The sequence below is a fragment of the Phasianus colchicus genome, chromosome 8 (assembly GCF_987193195.1).
Source record: "Phasianus colchicus chromosome 8, bPhaCol1.hap1.1, whole genome shotgun sequence".
Classification (NCBI taxonomy): domain Eukaryota; kingdom Metazoa; phylum Chordata; class Aves; order Galliformes; family Phasianidae; genus Phasianus; species Phasianus colchicus.
In genome coordinates this window covers 9,923,048-9,947,834 of record NC_143443.1, presented here as the reverse complement: position 1 = coordinate 9,947,834, position 24,787 = coordinate 9,923,048, and the positions used below count along the sequence as shown (strand labels likewise).

General features: G+C 38.5%; 1 long non-coding RNA gene across 1 annotated transcript in view; it reads right to left on the bottom strand.

Moving 5' to 3' along the window:
* Positions 1-309: 309 nt before the first annotated feature.
* Positions 310-24,787, bottom strand: part of LOC149917017 (uncharacterized) — a 100,990-nt gene continuing 76,512 nt past the window's right edge. Inside the window, exon 4 of the long non-coding RNA XR_016468529.1 lies at positions 310-452. This is a non-coding gene — a long non-coding RNA (uncharacterized LOC149917017). The remainder of the gene's footprint in view (positions 453-24,787) is intronic.

Sequence of the window (24,787 nt, the reverse complement as noted above, 5' to 3'; positions counted from 1 at the left end):
ATAAAATATAAAGCACCTGAAAATCTGCCAAACTGTACAAGCTTATGAAAGGATATACAGATTGCCAGCAAGAAAGGAGGAGAAGAAAGACGCACACACACACAGAAACTTTCTTCCTATTTTAACCTGTTTGTGCAAGGATCATGGAAAATGCCCGGTATACTTCTTGAGCAGAATCTCTTTCTTTCATTTGGTTGTGTTTTTTTCTCAGAGGGCCTGGAGAAACCTCAGTTCACCAAAGATCCAAAGAACAAATGGCAATGCCTTTGAAAGTTTAAATAAATAAATAAATAGAAATACCTTTGAAGACTTTCCTCTTCCAAATGTATTCAAAGCCTTTGGCAGTGGAGAGGAGGATTTTCCTGTAGGAAGCTCTATGTATCCCGGTAATACACAGGACATCAGACTGGATGAAAACATGACCACTGAAATGAAGAAGGAAGAGTTTTGTTCTGTAAAGAAACAAAGTGAATCCTCACTCAGTCAAAGGCAAAGGCATTTGAAATCAGTTAGGCCTCACTGAGCTAAGAGAGTAAAATGAAGCCCCGAGCTTAGGTGAAGGTAAGCCTGCAGGTCCTTCTAGGACTCTTCTCTACATGCTACCTTATACAATGCTTTGAAGATGCCATTTGACAAAAGATATATAGTTTGTCTGGATACAGCTACTAAAGTAAAATCTTCTGTGGGACATCAGATTGGTTGAGCATTGGGATAGTTATCAGGAGCTGATCACAATCATCTAAAAGTATCAGAATTATCCATGAATAGGAACAGCACTTTGCAAGTTATAGTTTCAGTTTCTAATATTCCCATTTTCCAAAGTATTTGTTTCCTTTGTATTCTGGAAGCTCCCTTAGATTTGAAAGCATTTAAAAAGAAAAGGTTTCCAGGAAACAAGCAGCTTTGTTTTCCATAAGGGATTTCTGAAACATCTTACTTCTGAAATGATCGAGCACTGTGATTACAGATTCTCTACATTCATTGCTCTGCTTTGCTTTAGACTTTCTGAGTTATACTGTAGTGGTGATCTTCCTTGCAAAGATTTGGATGAAAACATCAAAAGCACACAGTGATCTACATATGACTGTTTCATTTAAATGCCTCACCCTTAAAGGCTTCTTTGAATCTGCTAATATTTATCCTTTCTCTGCTGCTGTAGATTTTAAGGCAGGTTGAGTTTTCTTTTCCCATCATGTATACTTTCCTAATTTTTTTTTATGCATCTGCAAACAGTTTTAAAGTTCTCAGAATATACTGCCAACTGAGAGCTTGTGATAACAGCACGCTTCTCAACATATTTTACCTAGCCCTGTCTTATTATCTGAAATAGCCATTTCATCTGCCAGGAACGTCTTCATGCCACTTAAAAATAAATAGTAGTCTCTGTTCATATTCTTTATTCCTTTTATAAGCAGACAGAATTCAGCTAGAGATAAATGTATGCATTCACTTTTTTAAAACCTCCCAAACAACCCAATTTCTCTTTAAAGTGCTTAGAAGTGCAGCCTGGAATATGTCTAATATGTCATTCAGAAATGGAAAGTCCTTTTTTTTTTTTTTTGGTTTCACATATCCACAAGTACATGTCCATTAACCTCAGAAAAAAATGACTTAGTAAGAGTTTTAGAAGCCTTCGCGTTAAGCAGTTCCTATCCTTCAGTAGAGCCCCCTAAGTAACCATTGAGAGAGAGCCTTTATTCCTTGGCTAGGTTGATTATAACTTAGCGTTTGTGGTTAGGCTTGTATCATAAAAACACGCCTTCAAATATTTTGCAGTTTTTGTTCTCTTATGGATTAAGTTTTTACCTCTACTTAAGCACTTCAAATAATTTTCACAGATTATATATATATATATATAATGAATTTTCTCCTGTCAGATTGTTTTTAATAGATAATCTAGTCTATTTCTCAATATTCAAGGTGATATTAATGCAGACAAAAGAATCAACTGAAAAATTTTTGTGCTATAGAAGCATTACTATCATAAAAGAGGCAATTTAGTTTAGTGTGGTTACTCAGTGCATTTCACATTATACTTAATAAAAGTTATGGACATAATAATTTAAGTGAGTACTACCATGGTCTGAAGTGCTACTGAAAGCCAGCCTCATCAAACTCTTTGGCAGCCCAACATCAAGACCAATTTGAGATTTAACTGATTGTTTCTTATTGAAACTCTTACAAGGTGTATCAAATGAAATATCTATTTGTTAATTCACTTTCAATATACATCACAGTAACTTCTCAGGCCAAAGACTTTAAGAAAGACCTTTAAAAATGCTTCAGTTTATCTTCTAAGTGGCCTAACATGACTTAAATGGCCCAACCATACAGCATACTGCTCAGTAGTTATCTTTTTTGCAGAATGAAGAGTCTAAGCATTATATTAAATAAACAAACCTCAAGAAAGGTTCATACATCCTCAATCTGGCAGTCTCATAGCAATGCTTGGAAAAGACATAACTATATATACTGTAATCAATTACAAATACTATTCAGCTCTGGCCCAAGATCCACCACCTGCAAATACCTGGGTGTCATTTGTATATGAATGAAGCTGAGCACCTGCAATTCATTGCAAGATGAGTGTTTACGCGAATATTGCAGCTTCTACAAGTTCTTGTCTTGACTGGCACGACCAGAGATTTTTTATTGCTTAAGGTTAAAAAAAAAAATCCACAGATGTAGCCTCAGTACTCTGTACATTAAGAGAATTTGTGTCCAAATACTGGAAACAGTTCTCCAGACTTTTTTTTCTTTTAATTCTATTTTTGCACATTTCCAGAAAAACAGCAAGCAGCAGCATCAGATCAGTCATACTACGTAACAAAAGTCTGATTTAGTTGTTAGATAAGGCTGTGTGCTTCAAGTTGAATTTCTTCTGCTGCTTACCTTATTTAATATCAACAAAACTGTTTCTCATCTATATTGACAGAGCAACAGAAAGTAATGGTGTAGCTCTCCAACTGAATAAACTAAATAACTGCAGAGATATAAATACAGAATGCTGATGAATTAGACTGGTGAACCCCTTCATTCTAATTGAATATTCACGTGATGATTCATATCGCTTCTTTCCAAGGAAAAACCCATGGTGGGATTACAACAGATAAGACTGTATAAACACAGAGATTGTTCTTGGCAGACATTACTCCCCACTGCCCTCTCTCTGGAATGGAGATGAAACGTTTGTGGATTTTAAATGCTTTTAAAACCAGTAGTTTGAAAATTCTTCCTTCCTAAGAACTAATGTAAGTCACCTTTGCTCCAACCTAAAGAAATAATTTCTTGCTTTATCCACATAACATACAGAGAACAAATCATTCACTTCAATTTTTCTGCAGTTGTACCTTTCCTGTTCCTTCTTCTTCTTTTCATCCTCCTGTTTCTCTCTCAAACCCGTATTTTTTACTCAATGTGGCCTAAGTAAATACAGGTTATGTAATCCTCCAATTCAATTGTGCTATTTTCATATATCATTATGTTTTGTTTATAAAAATAGTTGTTCAAGAAATGAGCAGTTTTTACCAAATGGCAATGACGTATCTGAAGAATTTATATTACCGAGTTTGTACTGATTTCAATTGTACAGTTTTGTTGAAGCTACAGGTCTTGGGAGATCTAATCTCAGCCTTCAAGTGAGGGATATTTGTGTATCTCTTTTGTTCAGACCTACTAGATGTCCTGTTTAAAATACTTATCTCCAGGTCTGTCTCTGCTAACATCTGCATTAAAACAGAAAATGACAAACAGCTTCTCACACACAGAAATGTGCTGCGACTATTCTCTTCTGAATTATCCCCAGTTAAACTAAGTGTATGCCATAACAAGTTCCTATATTCTAGAATCAATTTTGGCTATCATAATGTTATGATCATACTGTATAACAGAACTAAGCAACAGATGGAAGAAAAAAAAATGTGAATCATTAGTACTTGAAAGCAGCTTCCTGTTCTAAAATAACAGTTTTGTTACATCCTAAACTGAAGGAAGGATATATGAATCCTGACATCTTCTAAGAATACCTCTGATTATGCAGGTTTCTTGTTTTGCCTTATCGCTGCATTTTTCAGCTTGGTCTAAAGAAATTATATCATCATCTTGTCACTATGCTGCCTGTTGCTGTCAGAACCAGCTGTATGATAAACGGGACATCAATCTCTTCTGTTTGCCATTTATTCCAGGCAGGTGGAGCAAAGCATCTATGTGAAAAATGTAACTCTAGATTCAAACTCTGAGTGAAGTCACTATTTCATAAAGGAACTTTTCTACCATTCAACAGCATCAAAAATTCTAGAGAGCTGTGATCCAGCCTGCAGTACCTGAGGGGTAGCCTGAGCCTCATCACCTACCACAGCAGGACTGCTGAGAAGGACCACCCCTAAGCTGGTGTTTGACATCTTAAGCAGAAAGTCATGCTACTATGCTGGCTGAACAGCTTAAGGTCTTCTTAAGTAGACTTCTTTGGCCATGCATGATTTCATCATGCACCAAATACCCGGAAGGATACAGAAGTGGCTTGTAGTTACCATAATTATGCCATCCTCACCCTTCCTCTCTCTGATGGAGAGTCTGGGCTGCATACCAAATAATTACTGGGCTTTAGATATACAAATAAAATCAATATATTTAAATTGATGTCATTAATTCCTTCCTCAGCCTAAAGGAGTATGGAGTTACACACTTATGTTTACAGTGCGAGGAAGACACACCTTCTCAAAGGTAATCCTCACTCCGCCTGTGGGAGGAACAAGGCAACAGCCGAGCGTTGTGTTCCGGGCTCTACAATCAGGACATTTAGTAATAGCTGTTACCTTCTGCAGTTGTCCACTTCCTCCATATGTCTTATAAGTAAGTTTCCTTCTATCTTTAGAAAGAAAAAAGATCTAAAAATAGAAAGAAAATGTTTGAAAAAAGCTGTCTGTGTCAGAACCATCTTATTCTCATGCTCAGAATCTTATTCTCTTTCCCAAATATAAAATGTCAACACCTCTCAAAATAAAAATTAAACCTCGAAATAAAAATTAATCAGGATTAATTAGCACTGCAACTGCACTTAAAGTACACATTCACACAAGGTACAACTTCTTACATGCTCTTTTTACTCATTTAAATGCACAGTGCAAATTAAAAAAATGTCTGGGCTTCTTTGAGGAACTAAACATTGCTGACACATAACCTTCCCTTTAACTGAGATAATCAGTCCTCCCCTTTTCTCTCATATTACAGATACCTAATCACAGTTTGCTTTTCTAAGACTTTTTGAACAAAACCTCAAATGGCTTTTGCATGCAGCTCTATCTAAAACTGAAAATCCAGATTGCTTATCAAAGTGTTATCCAAATTCCCTAATCTTCTAATTCCTTCAATCTTTAATTTTTTTTCTACCACAGAATTCCATTATTGTATCAAAAAGGTGCAAAAACAGAGCTCTCTCATGTTTATATAGTAGATGTGCAGAGGGCTCTAATTCAGCTCCTGCTAAAATAAAACAAGGTACCCACAGAATTCCACATGAGCAGGAAATGACAGTTATTTGACTCATCTGCAAACTGATGATACAATTTCATATGCATACAGATACTTAGGTAGTCCTTTTGTTTTAAACCTTTCACAGCCTTTGTTTCATCATTTCCACTGAAAACAGTTGAAAATTCCATCAGAGAAAGCTGGGTTTATTTTTTCTTTCTACAGAAGGTCTGTGTAAGCCAGATATATTGACACTGAAATAGCAGCAACAACTTTCATTTGCAGATAATAAAGCATTAAACATTAAAGTTGATTTACTAAAAGACTTAATATACATAACAGTTGGAATTAGCTAAGAGAATAAAAATAAATTGGATTATACTGTTAGTGAACAGAGCCAACAGAGATAAAAATATTTTAACATGATGATTCTTTACAAAAAATTAGATTAATAAAAGAGTTTGGTCAATTAATCTCCATAGCATTCTGGTTACTGTTCAGCAATGACACAAACAAAGAGGAACTAGGGAAGGCCAGAATAAAGGCAAAATCCAAATGGAACAAGTATGTAAATACACATATAGTTCAAAAGTAGAATTCCACTTCCAAACTACTACTAACAATGCCATTTTTCAAAGGCTTTATTCCCAAATTAATGTCTGATGTGTGGTGTGAGCTAGTATTCACAGAATGCTGTCTGTGCACATGGCAGTGAGACCATCTGCAGTTATGTGAAACCACACTAACAAGAGGAAGATTCTAAGGAATAGATGCTCTCCTGGCTTCAAAAGCTATTTCAATTATGGGGTTAAGAATAGTTTTCCATAACTACAGTGATTTCTTCTTTTGAAGGGTCTGAACACTGCAGGGATAAGAACAGTACATCTATATCAGTCCCTTTCCTGGGAATCGTAAGAGAGGTGGCTGCACTGAAACTGCTAAGGAAAAAGGTAGAACATAACCTTTACAAGCAGCTTAATACAAGTAAAAACTGAGGATCCTCTCTAGTCAAGAAGACTTCAGTCAGACTGTGGTTATAGGTCCAAATAAGCTTTCTTCACCTTTTAATTTAAAACATCAACCCCCAGCATGGGAGTAAAACGAGGTGGCAATGGAGTTCCTCATTTGAACCTGCCATAAGCAGGTTGTAATTATGAATACCAGGCACAGGCGATAGAATCAGGCCCATATGCCTTCTATACCTGTTCCTAACTTGTAATCCTACTGAGAACTCTCGTGCAACTTTTCTATTTTAACAGACCGAATACTAGTTCTTTAAAAATTTTCTTTCATTTTTATCAATCACATTACTACTCCAGGCCCGAGTCTTCTAATATGGATACTTCAAAAGCTTTGAATTGGAGTTGCATAGAAGAATATAATCCTGCTTATGAAATTTGACTATACCTAAGGATTCTGCATATTTGCTTTGTTCCCTGCTGTTGCATCATTAATCAATGACTGTTATTTTCTCTCATGCGATTTCAATACATCATATTTGCAAATTTTGTTTTTCTTTACTCATTCCAGACAAAAAATAAATGCATCTTTATGATTTTCATGCAGCATTCTCTTTCCTCACGTCCAGTTATCATGTTAAAATGGCTCTGTTATAAAAATATTATTCTTGCTAGTGTCTCCAGATGTATGGGAGGAACCACAACAAATACAGGCGTGTTGCAAAAAGCTCACTATACAAAATTCTGAGGACAGCTCTACCAGGAACACAATATGAAACTCTTCTGGCACAAAACTAGACTGGCATCCCTACTTCATTCCCTATCCCTTCCAGATATCCGGGCATAAACAGCAAGTTCCTTGGGAAGAAAGTCTATTTTTCAGCTATACAAACCTCCAGCTCAAGATGCAATTCATGAACAAATTCCTCTTTCTCAAGAAGGTACAGAACTGTGGGGGTAGGAAATGCCAGCTCATATTCTTTTCTTGAAAGTCTGCCATTGTGGAAATCTGTAGCACCTTAGAGCTATTAAGCAATCAGCTATCTGTCAGGTAAACTTCAAACACATATAATAGCAAAAAATGTGTATTTTGCTTTCCAGTTCAGCTTCTTTCATTGTTTAGCTAAACACTATGCTCAAACTTTTTTCTCTTTTGCAGAATATATAAAACCATCCTGAGAGATCACAGTTTAAAAAAAAAAAAACAACCAGGAGTGGTCACATAATCAGACATAAGCCCAACTCCTGTCATCTGACATATGTAAATTCAGTACAAATTTTAGATTCATCAGTGTATCACGTAAAGAAGCATAGTTGTTCCTGGGAACATCAACAGCACTCTCCCACAGCATGCTGTGGTTACCTGGGCACCCTCATGGGCTCTCTGTGCTGGTCTCTCTAAGAATCCCTAGTTCTCCTCTGGCTGGTGCCAAGGACTCAAACGTTGTGAGCTGGAACAAAGCACAGACACAAGAAAGGAAGACCACACACAAGCCATGTTTTTATAAATGATTAACATGAAACTTTGCTGGGGTACCTTCTTTCAACTTCATGTGTGACAGGACTTCACCTGCTGTATACCATATCTGAGGCTTTATGTAGTTTGTAAGTAGCATATGAGCTTTTGCTCCTTTTTCTCTGGGGGAGGATGGGAGGAAGATTTATTTTTTCAGTGATGTCACTTATCTCACAAATAAATTAAACTATTAACTGTAAGCATGCTTTGAAAAATGTACATTCTTGTGTCAGTCAGGAATCATTCATTTGGCACGGAGGAAAGAAAAGGTGGGAAGAGTGTCTGAGACTCCATCTTCAGTAAGCGTTTTGTTACAGAGCATTATTTCATCATTCTTCCAGAAAAGAAGTTTGGAGTAATTTTGTTCTGATAAATGTTCCCTGAAGAAGAATTTCTTTGCTATAGGAAGTTCATCACAAATACAGACACTAAACCTGGCAAAAGAGAGATTTTGCTGAAAGAGTCTAAAGCATTCTTTCCAGACCATCACTATTGCTTATTTATTTGCACATATGAAATCCAACCTTTATATACTGCCCTTAAGGAGAGTTTGGCTAAGCCTCGTGTTCCCCCTAATGAGAGTGCATAACCACTAAATTCCAGCTAATCCAGCATCTCATTCCTCCAGCCTGCCCTGACCCTTTACAAGCATTAATAGAAGTGCTCTGTGTTTAGTTACACAAAAGTTAAGGGAATGGGGGGCACAGGAGGGGTGAGGGAGAAAGGGCACTAAGCTGGTGCCACTAGGAAGAAGAGCAGCAGGGAGGGAAGTAGATGAAATATTTTGTCTCTGATTTTCAAATGGCCAGACCCTGTCTGGCACTGCCTGCAAAAGCAGTCTTCTTGCACACAGAGGGAAAAAGTGTAAGTGGATTGTTTTACCTCAGAAATTGATCCAGTTTTCAGCAACGGGATTCCAGGCAGTCTTTTGTCCTTCCATCAGAGCTAAGTAATAGTAGTTATTCCCTCAGAAGGACAGGGACCTCATTTGTCATAGCTGTCTTTAAATTCTGAAACATTTTGTAACAGCAATGGTAGAGGATAAATTTATAAGTACAAACATGAGAAATGTTTGTGGGCAGAGAAACACGTAAGCATCTGAAGTTCATCTCATAAAACTGATGCTATATGATGCCAGATACATTTCTTAGCTGTATCACATAACGAGAAAGGGAAAGAACATCTGGTGGGAGGAAGCCAAGAGAACAGAAGAAAAACTGTGCCTTGCTGATCTGAAAGTCCAATGACACAGCGCCAGGCTCTGGTGGCTCACAGCCCAGGACTGCTTGGGAACAGATGGAATATAGCATGTTCCCTTCTGAAATTAAGGCAAATAAGGGAAACAGAAAATAAAAGGAAGTGCAGCTCAGATTAGTACTTCCCGATTTGCACTTCCTACGCCATACTTCAACTAAAGCTCTTCGAAATGAACAGAAAGTGCCCCACTGATTTCAAATAGACTTAATCCAGAGCCTAAAGAAGGAGTTAAAAACATGGTACAGCAGAAAGCTCGCTGGCATGATGGCTCTGTGGGGAAGTACAGAGCTCAGCCTGGAGCCATGCGTGTTTATCAAATGCTCCTCTTCCTTGGATTGCCCTTGAGATATGTTTCATCCAGTAAAATCCAGTGAAAAGATTTAAAATACCATTTTATTTGCATATATTTGACAGAAAAGCTAAGCATTCTTCCAGAAGATTTGTGATTCAAATAATACTTTTCCTGATATCTGGAGCAAGAGAATATTTTCTCTTTTTCCTGGCAAAGATCTTCCCAGAAAAGAAGTATATTCTTTCTGTATATTACTTGACATTTTGGTGTGTTAACACTTTTTTTTTTTTTTTTTTTTTTTAACTCAACACCGTTATTACAAGCTACATTGCTTTGGTCTTTCAATACTACTCATGCTTCCTAACAACTATTCTCAATATCCCCACAGATGCATATTCATTTCAATTTCCTATAGCTGGTAAGCATTTCATTTTTCCCTATAATAGCAATTTACTTTGATGTATTAAAAACGTCCATCAAAATCTCTGCAACTACAATCACTATAAAACACCCCAATATTTACATGGCTTTGTATCAAAAAGAGAATTCTCACCAAAAAGAAAAAAACTATACTTCAACCTGCCTCTTAGTCCAGTTTTATGCATATCAGATGGTTAAAATAGCTCTCTGGAGCTTCGTACATCATTCTGTCTGGAAACAAATCAAACAATACTCCCTTTTATCTCTCCTCCAAAATATCTACACAACCTTCACAAAATATTTTTAAGTAATAAATAATACATGTAACCCACTATGTCTTCAATTATTTCATGTTCTTCTGTGAGCAAGGTAGCAAGTGTAAGCATTTAGCTCTACGGTACTTCAAGAGGACTCCATGCTGTCTGCTCCACATATCACTAATTACAGGGTCAAGGACAAGAAAAAATTAACACAATTTAGATGTAGTATATATACAAACATCCACCATGAAAACTGTGATAAGATGCTAAAGTTTGTGTGTCCCTGTTTGACAGAACGATAAGTTTTCAGTGTCCAGTTGCCAAAAAATGCTCTGTTGCTTAAGCAGAATGCAATGTAAGAAACAAAATGAGCAGCTGAAGCATATTCAAGTGACATATTCGATGGAACAAGAGCTGAACAGAGAGCACAGCTCACTCAGAGTTACTACACAGACACGCACATTTAAAATAGCAGATGGACAGACAGGAAGGGCTTTGGAAGGGGCTCAACAGGCTGAAGAAGAAATTAAAATGCCATAATTTAAAATGTGACAAAAAAAGCTTGATCAAATCTGCTATTATGGACTGCTTACAGATGAAGTTTGGGCAAGGGGAAATAGAATGCCTTCAAGGCTACCAGTGAAGCAAAAAATTACATTAGCTTTACAGCCTGAAGCATATTTGTTAGTATTTAACAAATTATGTGCTTCATTTAAATACTGTTGCTGGTAGCCAAATAAATTAAAATCACCTCATTAGGCTTTACATCAGTGAAGTTAAAAAATTAAAGGCGGTGTTTTTGTGTTGGTTTTTTTTTTTTTTTTTTTTTTTTACTTTGTCTAGGTATCTTTCCACTTGTATAGTCAGTGCCAGTAGGGATCTATGTCTCACTGAGGCTTTTTCCATATTATTTGTCTCTAGGCATTCTGAACCTAGATAGCTGTAATGAAAGACAAGACACACATGATTTCACAGTATGGCCATGGTGCTACAATCAAAAAATATGATCATTCTAATATCCTAAATGTAACAGTCTGAAAAATGTATAGCTCAGAAAGCCCATATGGTGCCCTCAGGTAAAGGCAGACTGTATTTTGCCAGCATGTCACATGAAATGCAGGTATAATCCTACATGGGGAAAGAGGGGAAAGCTGGAACAACCAGCTACTACTCTTCTCCTTTCCCCTTATAGAGCATGACTTTTAACAAGTTGTTTTATTATGTGCATCTTAGGTACTCTATTTGTGACATGAAGATAAAGACACTGTAAGCCCAGATTTATATTCTAATCTTCCTGGTCTCCAGACAGCCAGCACAGCTTTACCAAGGGCAGATTGTGCCTAACCAGACTGGTAGCCTACAATGGAGCAACAGCATTGGTAGACAAAGGAAGAGCAACTGATGTCATCTAACTGGACTGCTGCAAGGTCTTTGACATAGTCCCATTCCACAGTGAAACACAAATGTTGAAAAACAGCACTAAGATGAAGTCCAACCATCAACCATCCTCTCCATGCCCACTAAACCATGACCATAAATGCCACATCTACAAGGTTTCTTGAACGCCTCTAGAGACAGAAAGTCCATCACTTTCCTGTGCAACCTGTTCCAATACCTGTCCACTCTTCTGAAGAATAAATTTTTCCAAATATCCAACTTGAACCTTCCCTTGTGCATCTAGAGGCCATTCCTACTCATCCTAACACTTGTTACCTGGAAGAAGAGGCCAACAACCATCTTGCCACAAATTCCTTCCAGGTAGCTGTACAGAGCTATAAGGCATCCCCTGAGCCTTCTCTTCTCCAGACTGAACAATCCCAGTTCCATCATCTGCTCCCCATAAGGTTTGTGCTCCTCTCACCAACTTTGTTACCCTTTTCTGGACACACTCTAGCACCTCTATGTCTTGTAGTGAAGGGCCCAAAACTGAACACAATATTCAAGGTGCAGCTTTACTAGTGCCGAGTACAGAGGGACAATTACTTTCCCGCTCCTGCTGGCTACACTATTTCTAATACAAGCCAGGATGCCATTGTTCTTCTTGGCCACATGGGCACACTACTGGCCAGTCTTCTTCCACGTTAGCTTGTCTTACAGCATACAGGGTCAGTCTGTTCCTCCAATTTCTAACTTGAAGAATGTCCTGCTTTCCTGGAGCTATCCTTATTTCTGAACCAGAGAGAGATGGATTTGAATGCCGGACTATTCAGTGGTTAAAGAACTGGTAGGTTGGTCACAGCCAGAAGGTAAAGTTCTCTATGTCCACGTGGAAGCCGGTGATGAGTGCTGTCCCCAGGGATCTATCTTGGGACTGATACTCTTCAACATCTATATCAATGACATAGACAGTGGGATTGAGTGTACCCTTGGCAAGTTTGATGATGACACTAAGTTGAGTGGTACAACTTGATACAACTGAAGGAAGGGATGCCATCCAGAGGGACCTGGACAAGCTTGTGAAGAGGCCCCAAGTGAATCTAATGAGGTTCAAACAAGGCTAGGTGCAAAGTATTGCACTTGAGTCAGGGTAATCCTAGGTATGGGTACGGACCGGGATAAGAACTCACAGGGAGTAGCCCTGTGGGAAAGGACCTGGGGGTCCTTATGGACAAAAAGCTGGACATGAGCCAGCAGTGTGTTCTTGCAGCCTGGAAGGCTAACTGTATCCTGGGCCGCAAAAGAGAGACAGCCAGAAGGGAAAGGAAGGTGATTGTCCTCTATTCTGTTCTTATGAATCCCCATCTGTTCTACTGCATCCAGGTCTGAGGCCTCCACAGCACAAGAAAGATGCAGAGCTGTTAGAACAGGCCTTGAGGAGGGACATAAAAATAACAAAAGGACCAGGGCACATACGCTACAAAGAAAGGGTGAGGCAGCTGGACTTGTTCAGCCTGGAGAAGAGAAGGGTTCTCTGGGGAGAACCCATTGCACTCTTCCTTACTTAAAAGGAGCTTATAATCAGGAGCATGACTGACTTTTTACATGGGCAGACAGCAGTAGGACAAGACAGAATGGATTTAACTTCAGAGGGAAGATTCAGATTAGATGTTTAGGGAATTCATTTACTCAGAGGGTGGTGAGGTACCAGCACAGGTTGCCCATAGAAGCTGTGGATATAGCATCCATGAACATGTTCGAGGGCAGGTTGAATGGGGCTCTGGGAAGTCTGATCCCTTGCAAAGTAAGCCATTCTATGATCATTTCTGTGACCAGACACGAGAAAACATGAAGTACAAAAATGAAGGTAGAAATTAAGCTGAATTTAAACCTTTAGCCTTCTTTAAAGTGTCTTCAATTAATGGAAAGGAAAAAAAGCAGCATGAGTCACATACTCTAAGTATGTATGACTGAATGTCAGTCTTGTACAACCAACTTATAGATAGGAAAGACTTTATGTATAACTTCCTGAGTATCTGCAGAATATAGCAAACTCTGGAAGATATCCTGACAGAAGGAAAGAATTTCTACTTTCTTTTAAATAGCTCATTCATTCTGGAATGCTGTTTGGAGAAACCAAAATCTGTGCAAATATGCATTGTGTGCAATAGGGTTGACAAGGATATGTATTTTGACATTTTCTAAGTTAAGCACTTTGATTTTTAATTTGAAGCATTATTTTGAGACCCAGTGTAGCACTTTCCATTATTTCTTTTTAATATTTAGTGTTGAATAAGATGTTTCATTCCATCAAAACATCTTTCTTTCCTCTTTCCAAGCGATTTATGTTTTGCCATGGAACAATAAACATTTGTGTCAGGTCATCTGGTAGTAACTTTTTTAGAATGATTTGCACAGCCTTACTCAAGGAATAATCAAAAACTTATAGGATATTTCCCGAACTGTGCTATAGAATAAAATGGAGACAGCACAACTGATCAGATACAACTAGTACCAAAATGGGTGAGCATTTAACCAAGCATTTAGGATTTGTCACTCCTAAATGCCAATATCCTATTGAACCTAGAAAAAGAATTACATATTTCTGATAAAACATCTTCCTAAAAGTTTTCCCTCTGGAAGACAAAGGGATATGGCCAACCTCTTATCAGTGTCCTGTGAGGACAGGACAAGGGGAAATGGTCATAAACTGGAGCATAGGAATTTCCACACCAATATGCAAAAGAACTTCACAGTGAGAGTGACTGAGCACTGGAATGGGCCGCCCTGAGAAGCTGTGGAGTCTCCTTCTCTGGAGATATTCAAGATCCATCTGGATGCTTACCTGAGCAACTTGGTGTAGGAAGCTTGCTTTGGCAGAAGGGTTGGACTCAATGATCTCTGGAGGACCCTTTCAACCCCTACAGTTCAATGACTTTGTAAAGTCCAAGGTACATGAAGTAAACGATAATGAGAGAATAGCTTGATGGTTATCATACAGTTTTCTTACTAAATTACGTGCATGAACACTTTCTCCAGCTATCTTTTGGTATCAAAGTCTTTACTTGAAAAAGTTCCTCTTCTTTAGAAATATGAATTTGACTTGTGATGACTGACTGATACGTCCAATTCTTGCATTTTGGTATTCCTTTAAAACGGTAATAACTATTTACCAAGTCCCAGCCAGTATTACAAACCATCCAACACTAAGCTAACAGTTAAAGGTAAGGAACACAAAACTTCCACCCACCTACAACAAAAGAAAAGGTAGGTAAAACTACATTTTAAAGATATTTGCAGCAGCAAATATCTGTAGGAATAAATTAGTTGACTATACTGTCAGCAGTTAAAACAAATTAAGAAACAATATTATTCCCCTGCTAGCTTACTGGCTCAAAAAGAGTTATTTCTCATCTGTGTAAGAGCCAGCTTCTGGTTAGGGTATCTGTGGTTTTGATACTGTGCTCTGCTTATTCTACAGTAGAAATCTTTTATAAATAGAGGTCTGCCAAATATATCAAACTTCTCATTTCACTGTAGTGTAGAATTAAGCTCATTATGATTTGAAGTAGGTGCATCAAATTCATTTCACCTAATCTGATCAGACTCACCATATGCTGCCTAGGTCAAGAAATGTAATTTATAAAATGCAGTACTGGATATACCATTAACATGTTATTTATCTCTCTTCTCCATTTTATTTCAGACTTATGAAGTATAATAGAGGTGTTGAAACAGCCACATTTCTACCAAAAGTAATATCTCCCACAGCATATTTAATTTTCATTTGCAATTCTCTACCTCATGGTCTATTTGGTGATTCAAAGCTGTTCAGACCCAAAGCACCTACACAAGCAGCACCATTTTAGCAGAATTTCATTGGTATGTTATACAAATATTGATTTTGGATATAGGATGTTAGTTCTTCAGAATATCATATTCAGAACAGAGTGTGAAAAACTATGCATACTGTCAATGCATGCTATGAAATTACACTCAAATTTAGGCAAAAACTGCTGCTTTATCAGTAAATCTACTATCACTTTTTATAAGGGAAAGTGAAAAGTCACAGAAGAAGCATTACAGACAGGAGGGAGGAATTAACTCATCCCCATGCTCGTCAAGAGTGACAGTAAAGCTGTCCTCCAAAGATTACAATCCCATCACATTTCTCTAAACTACAGTTTGCACTACATGGCCTTTTCCCTTGTCACTCCCACCTCCACATTCTCTTTGGTCAGCAGAGCTTTGCAACCAAGAGTCCAAAAGTCACAAGTCTTGGCCTCTTGCTGAGCTGATGTGCAAATAACACCACAGATTCCAGTCTCTACTTTGTTCCTGGAATGCAACATTCAGGCCACATAGATAGAAATGAATAAATCAGAGCTGTTCCCTCTGCATTGCCATCCTTGGTGCTCACTTCCCACCTTGCAGGGAAATGTACACTATCTCACTTCCTACCATGTTTTGGAGTAGGGCTGGGATCACAGGAGCACTGGAAACTGAAGGGGTGTTATAAGGCAGTCTTTTAGTTTGTGGTTCCTCATCAACAAATAAATACAGTTAAATATATGCTACATTTCCTACAGCAGTATTACTTCTCACTAAACTTGCTTTCTCACTTTCCTGCAGTAGCTTTTTCTTTGGTGAGAACTTCTCACTCCATATACAGCTGCTAAATGAGATTTCCAACAAGGAAAAAGGTGACCCCATAGCTAACTACCATGTGACAACAGATAGCTTTTTTCCTTCTGAATCAACATCTGTCCCTCTGTTTAGCTTTACACACACAGATGCACCGTGTGATCCAAAACTGCAGGCTAATTGTAACTGAAACATTTATGAGCTTTGCTACAGGTCTCATGTAGAGGAAGCTGACCTGCATTGTTCCTGCTACACAGGATCAAACCAGAAAAATTACTACGCCTACATCCAAGAGCAGAGCTCTGAGCTAGAGATTGCAGGATGGCTTCAGCCAGGCTGCCACTCCACAACCCTCAGTAGGACTTGGCAGAACCCAGGCTGCCTTCTGTTCTATCCTTCTCTCATGGGCACCTGTGCAGATGTGCCCATGGATGGATGCTGAGGGACTTAGCACTGTCTCCACAACAGGCTACCCAGCCCCCACCTGGCCAAAGTCCATACACAATTTACCAGAAATGGGGGGGAAAAAAAAAAAAAAAAAAAAAAAAGGAGAAAAAGGAAAAAAAGAAATGAAAGAAAATCAGGAAAATGAGGGGAAGCGGGGAGGAAGGGTTGAGAGAGAAGAAAAACTAGAGGAAAAAAAAGAAAAACAGACAGAAAGGGAAAAACAAAAAGCATAAGAAGAAAGCAGTAAAATGAAAGGCCAACATCCTTTTAAGCACATGAAACCAGACATTAACTGTGGAGATCAGAAGAGAGGACCAGAATGGAAAACAAATTAAAATTCTATTTATTCATACTGGCTAGCCAAAGCAAATATGGTTTTCTATATGCACCTAAAAAGATATATGAACCTATTCTCAGGGCTTCCGTGAACAAAAGAAGGGAAACTGTACCACTAGGGTACTACAGCCATTAGCATTTTTTGCCAGCTAATGAGAAAGCATTTCATAACAAAACATGTATGGTCAGCAGAATTTGAGCATTATGTTATTGCCTGCCTGATTTTCATCTTTCATTTCAATGTTCTGAATTATTTATCTCCTTCTAGTCATTAATTTAACCTTTTCTCCTTTCTCTTTTCCTTCCCCATAGTCTTTATAAAATGTCTGAAGAAGTTCAGGGCTCTGAAGCAGTAGCCTGAGTTAGACATGCTTTGTAGGGCTACTTGGAGTGCCAGACAGTGAACTTCTACCAAATGAAATCATCAGTTAGCCCCATCACAACACAACTGCAGATGCATTCCTGCAGGAAGTCATACAGGGTAGGTTGCATTGTCCTATTAGGAAACAGCAATGTTTTAGCAATGCAGTGGTAAGTGTAACGCAGCCAGGGCAGTGGGATGACTCACTCTCTTTGCAGAAGACCTAGAGGCAGATGGAGGCAGCTGTCTGCGCAGAGGAACCTCCCTTCAAGACTATGAGTTTGTCAAACCCAAAGCCAAGCCAAGGCTGCTGGGACATCTATCCCTGCATGATATGCATAGCACTGCAGCACACTCAGCTTACCATGCAGTTGATAGCTTGGAATTATATCTTTCACTGCAAGACTCTGGTTTGGTAAAAGCCACTAACTTCAAAAGTTACCCCACTGACTTCACAACTGTTTTTCACAAAACCACTTTGGTAAATTTGACCAGAGGGGAGGGAGAAAACTGTGCAGTCTCAAAAGCTGATAAGACAATCCATAATCTTGATATTTATTCTTTAGAGATTGTATTAAGGTATTTGTTTAATGAGCAGACAGTGGTAGGGAAAAGAGGAAGTTTAACCTGTATTCAGAGTGTAGCCAGAATACTTCAACACTTGGGGAAAAAAAAATGTTTACCTACATCACTGTTATAAAGGTTTGAAAGTACCCATTGCTGAATGGGATTAGTTTTTATTTATTTCTCTCTTTTAAGGATTTGCACAAGCCAAAATGAATATATGCATTTCATTCCAGAGGGGAAAAAAAGTCACATGACTGAGAAAAATAAAACAAACAAGCATGTTGGTCTTAACTCTGCAATTTGCAAAAGCAAACTCAAGCAGAGTGATTAAAAGCATGTGAAACAAGAAGTGTGCCCTTTAAATACCGACTTCTAATTGAAGTGATGTGAATACATAAATCTAATTATGCTCATTTAGGGTATTTTATTTAAACTGCCTTTATATAAATTGCACAATCAATTCTTTTATTAAGAGTGATCAATTTTCATTCTGGTATTTATTAATAATAACTGACAAAATATCAGGGACTTAGCATTTCTATAAGTACAGCAGTGATGACTTTACAGCACAGCTAAATTTAATAACCTAATGCTCAGCTGCAGCGTATTTCTGGTATTATATTAATGCAGTCTGTGACAGGACTAAAAAAGGGCTTAGATTTAGCCATCCAGAGTAAGATTTCTTAGAGTTTCAAATGGCAAAGTATAATCCAATTAGATGAGATTTTCCATAATTTTGCCCTTCTTTCTTAGCTGGTGCAAACATCTCTATTGCAATTAATTACTGCTCCCATTCCAGCTGACCTACCACTGCCAAGCAATGAGAGCACCCCTGTTTCTGGCTGAGCTGCAGTCCCATCAAACAAGCAGAATACAGCACAGCATACCCAGTTGCTTCTGAGCCTGGAAGACAAGACTTGTGCAGCCATCAGGAAGATGCTTTGCACAAAATTCTTTGTACTATGCTTTGCCTCAAAGAAAGTAATATGGAGATCTTACTGAAGTGGATCTCCCACTGGATGGAGAGATCACCTCTCTAGCCACCAGTCTGCCCCAGAGTGTAGACCAGTTTTGCTGTTATAAACATAATCTACCATGCTTGCTTAATTTCTTATTTGAACTTGAATTTGGCATCCAGTCAGTAGTCCTTTTTGCAACATTAACCATCAAAAGAAATCACTTTTTAATGCTTATTATTTCCTGCTATGAAAAGTGCAATGCGTAGATATAGGATTGCTGCTCCACATTTTCAATACAGACCCAACAAGTCTCTTTTAGCAAGGTATTTTCTACAGACCCCATCCTATTTCTGTCTCTCTCTTTTCAGTGTTCTGCTTAAAACATGGGAATCCAAGAGGTTACTGATATAGTCTTTCCCTGGCCAGTTGCTGGCTCCACACACCCTGGTATCACAGGATGCATCCAACTTTGGGGAGAAAGACAAATTGAAAATAAAAACCAAAAAAAAAAAACTTATAGAAATGTTTCAAGCTTTGAAGAATAGTTCAAGCACAGCAAAGTAGACATTTTAGCCACACATTTACAGGAAAATAGTTATTACTTTGCTTCACAGAAAAGCCTAAGGCATCTGAATTAAAAATCTACCCATCACTCGCACATCACATACAAACAACAGGGAAGAATCAAATAGTTTCTTCCCTATCACTTAGCACAGTGTCTCATTTCCTTCATTTGAGAAGTGTAAACAGACTCTTTATCACTTCCCACGGTTTCTTCTTTTCACTTTAAAGAACAAGACATACTGCAGTTCTCTAACAAGAACACATATTCCACAGGTGCTTAGATCAACATAGCCAGGACATTTTGTAATCTATTGCTATCACTGTAAATTCCTGTGACTTAAAAAGAGAGTTAAATATAACTAAATGGGAAAGCCTCAGTGCTAGAGTTAAGAGACTGCAAAGGATTTTAGCTTCTATTATAACTTAAATGCATAGATATTGTACATGCCAGAAGAAAAACATCCTAAAATATAACAAAGTGACAGAACACAAACTTTATATTTACTGTGGTTGAAATTTCAATTTGTAGGCCCTGTTATACTACGACTCAGGAATAGTTTTTGATTTCTGAATATTTTCTTCTTGGCAATACTACATAAAGGCAATTTACTCAAACTTTAGAAATACCTCACAGGAGACAAAGACTAGTGTGCATACTACAATGAAGAAAAATGCAAGGAAGAATCAATACTGTGTTTCTTTCATATTTGAAGGAAAAAAATCAGGTACGTATTAATTCAGTCAAAATTGCTTTACTTGTCTCAAATGCAGGGCTTAGGGGTAATCTTTTTAAAAATTAAAAGGAAGCGAATTCACAGACAGTTAAGCTTCAGCTTCTCAACATCTTTTCCAGAACACTAACTAGTAATACTGAAATCCTGCACTTTCTCTACCAGTGCATTAATTACCAGTCATATTTCAAGCTCCCATGCATGGTATTTTAAATCAAAGATGTTCAATACAGTTCTACAACCACTTATATGAACAATTTATCTTTCACAGTCCAATTGAATTTTATCCAGACACACTCATTCCTACTCTGTTATTTAACAATCAGGGCCCACACAAAATAAGTAGAGGAAAACTGGAAGAATTCTTACTGTTGACTATCATGGGTACCTGGTCTACAGATGCAGTTACTACTTACTTGGCCTTGAATAAATTGCTGTAACAACAAAGAAGTAGGTTCATGTTGATAGGAATAGCATCCACACAACTGAGAACACTTCTTAGCCCTCTAAGCTTGCATCCTGTGCTTTACACAGACTCGTGACTGCTGGAACATCTGCCCTGGTCTGCATTTGCTCTCTATGTAAGATGGGCTGTTGGAAACCAGGTGGCAGAGCAGAATGTTGCTTCTCTGTTCTCCTCATTCCTGTCGACAATACTCAGGCCTACTGGACATAAAGCAACTCCTTATCAGCAGCTGACTTCGGTTTCTGGCAAGATCTGAAGCTTTAAATACGTTTATGTGTTCACTAACAGCATTGATTACAACAAAGAGGGTCAGGAGAAGTTAAAACTAGAGGGCACTTTTGTCCCATGCAGAACTACACAAAGAGTTTCAAGCACAAGGCCTCCCAGAGCCCTGCTTACACCCAGGCAGTGCCAACACTCAGCCCAGGGCCAACACAGTCAGGAGCATCCAGCTCCCTGCTCCCCAGCACCTGCCTTCTGCCTGACCTTCACACTGGTGCACGGCCACCAGGTTGACATGTCTCTAATTTGAATTTCTATTCAAACTGATTATGATATTCTCACTTGGCTGCCCTTGAATGCAGCTGAATTAAGACACCAGGGTAACAAATGGACCGACACATTAACAGTGATAGATCTCCCCATTCCACATCAGACTAATTTTCATGTGGAAGTCATACTGTCACTACACATCACTGCCATTAGGAATCAGTTAAATATTAATTAATGGGCATTTAAACTTTTACTAGGTGTTTAGTGAAAAAATCTCCATTGGCAGAATAGTAATTGGCTTTCTAAATTTCACAAATGCCTTAAAAATGATCTTCTCCAACTCTATGCCCCATTGCTCCTCCATTGTAATGCACAGTTCATTTGGTAATCATGTACCTCCGTACAGACAGACAACTAATCTATTTCATCTGACACATTGTTTTATAATCCCATTTAATATGCTCAGTTCCTAACAGAAATAAGAATTTAGCAGAAGCAAAAATGTAAATGGAAGCATTTATCAGCTTAAAAAGAAACAAAAGATTTAATTTTCAGAAACTCACTAATGTTCCAACAGAAATAGTCATTTCCAAGCACCCACTCCAGGAGTGTGAACTTAATGGAAAATTTCAAGTTGACTGTTCCCTGCTTCATGCTACTGTATCTCCTCATTTTAAGAAGTCTAAACAGGCTATTAATCATTTCACCCCACATCCAGGGGCTGTGAATGCCTCAAAAGGTAAGCTGTAATGGTCTGAGGAGAAAAAGCAACAACAACAACAAAAAAAAAAAACAATAAAACAGAAGACGTGAGAGCAAGGAAGCAAAATCGTTATATGAACACACCACAATTAGGAGACACATTTCAAACTGATGATTAAATTATATACTGTCTCACCTGCATTTCTTATAGATCTCAGCCTCCTCGCTGGGTTGATATACACAGCCACCAACGAGGATAATTATTTCTCTAACCTCACTGACTGGCCCAGGAGCAAAAAAAAAAAAAAAAAAAAAAAAAGAATTTCATTTAGTCATCTAGAGATCGTTCCTATTCTTTTTAATCACTCTTTTCCTCCCTTTAGCTTTTTTATATGGGAAGTGAAAGTAAAGAGAACCATAAAACACTGAATAAAAGCCAGCTTCCTTTAGCCTCCTTGCCAGCTCCTTTCTCCAGGTTCACTTGCTCAGGATACCCATTTTAGCAATTGCATGCACGCTTACTCACCTCAGCTGCATGCAGAGCTGCCAAGAAGAGTCTGAGCAGCTTCACAACCCATGCAGAGAAATGTCATTCTGCACCACACTAGAGTGTTTTTACCTCAGTTACTGCCAAGCCCACCCAAGGATCACACACAAGTTGTGGTACACAGTGAATTCCCACAACAGACCTGACCAGATCCCAGGAATGCAGGCAGTACTGGCTTGTGGTCCACAGTGTAGGTTGGTGCACCACTTGTGACCACATGCAAACACAGCGAGTTCTTCAACAATCCAAGTCCTTTTACTCCCCCAGCCACATGTCAATATGTGAGTGTGCAGCCATACGATGTATTTTACCTCAGAATTTTTCTGCTGTCTGTTAAGGCAAGACCAGTGACAAACAACGTGCTGAGAGGACCAGAGGCATCCCAGCAAATTATATACAGCAGTTTTTGTAAGAGTTAATGTATGCTTCTAAGATATTGGCTTGCCAGAATCTATGACAAGCTCTAGAAGAAATCTTATGGTAACTGGATCTCTATGCTGATTTTCTCTAATTTTTAGCACAAAACCTAATACCAATGGGGAAGAAAAGCCCACACCACTAAAAAGACATCTTGCAAATTCAGAGACATCATGACCTCATCACAGCAGCATCTTTAATTTAATGCTGCCTTTACTTCTCATGTAATACCAGCAAATTAAAGCCTTCGCATTTTAAACAATTATTGATTTGTCTGATTTATGAATAGAAAGAAAGCTAAGTAGTTGAAATGTTATTTGGGTTGAATGAATTTGAGTTCTAGCTGGAAATGCTTCTTTCTAATACAGGCCAAGCCTGCCCTCTAGAGCATTGCTGTCCCTTGTTAAGAGAAACCCATCTGCGTTAACCAACTTATATGCAGTATTTAGCCAACTTGTGGGATTGCTTTAGTTCTCTCTCAGATGAATTGGAAGCAACAGATCCTTCAGTTAAAAGTGTTTGTACCTCTCAGCTAGACAAAAGTTTGGGGGTTCAAGGTTAAAGCACAACAAATTCCTAACTGCATCAGGAGAGACAGAGGCCAAACATAGCACAGGAACCAGAATGTGATGCTTTTGTACCACCAGAGACACCGCTGCAGAAGAAAAATAACACCAAAGACCACATCAAGCTGCCATCCTTTCTCCAGCAACCAGATCTATCAAAAGAAGATGCAAAGTCCAAAAATTTTACACATTTCCAGCTGGCACAATCTCAGTGACAGTGCTTGCTACAATGCACATGTGCATTACAATTCTGGTTACTGCACTGACTTCAAAAGGCAGCAGTTATTCCCACTTGGAGTTGCTAGCTGCACTGAAAAAGCATTTGCCCTACTATTTCAGAGTAAGCATGCAGTGTGACCCTTGCACCAAGCAAATCTGACAGAGCATCCAAGAATAGAGAGGCAGAGATACAGGAATAATGGATCCTTTGCGATGTCCTTCCATGCACCCACATTTGTCAGAGTAAGAAATACAGCCATGTCCATGCTAGCAGGGCACAGCAGCAAAAAAGCAATTCCTTCAGCCCTTATATATACAGTGCTGCATATTGTGCCAGCACACACAAGCCACAGTCTGACCAGAGAGCACATCAGAAAATAGTTGCACACAGATCAAAGTCCTTATCTAAGATCTCTTTTTCACGTGTCCTGGTTTTGACTGGGGTAGAATTAATCCTCCTAGCATCTGGTATGGTTCTATGTTTTAGACTTTGGAGAAAAACTATGTTGGTAACACATGGATGCATTAGAAGTTGCTGAGCAATTTCAGCTTTTCATTCTTCTCAGTCACTAAGGACCTGGAGGTGCTCAAGTAGCTGGAAGGGGACACAGCCAGGAGAGCTGACCCAGACTGGCTAAAGGGAAAAACAATACTGGCAGGACATCACACAGAACAATTAAGGGGAAGTTGGCTGGGAAGGGAGACCACTGCTTGGGAACTGGCTCAGCATTGGTCAGTGGTTGGTGAAAAACTGCATTGTGCATCATTTGCTTTGTTTATCCTTTTTGTTATTATTGTGATATTGTGTTGCTGTTGTTTTTTTGTTTTTTGGTTTTTTTTTCCCTATTTCTTCTTTCTTATTAAATTGTCATATCAACCCATTTTTCAGTTCTTTATCTCTCACCTGGCCAGTTTGAAGAGCAGGGAAATAAGCTTTACACTGATGCAAGAGGGAGCAATGGTTTGGGGTTTCCTTATGGATAGTCAGTTTGTAGTGATCTAGCCGAATGTAGAAAGAGCAAGTATTGCAAGCGTTTGGCAGTGGGGACCAGGAAGGTAGAGGAGAGATATTTGTGGTAACTGACAGTGCAGGTTCAGGGCTGAGCAGACAGATGGAAAATTTACGTCAATAAGAAGCATCAGAAAATGAGAGCATCTTAGTGGCATATTTAATTTCTGTTTGTTTGTTCTTTTAGGCAACAACCTGAGCAGCTGCATT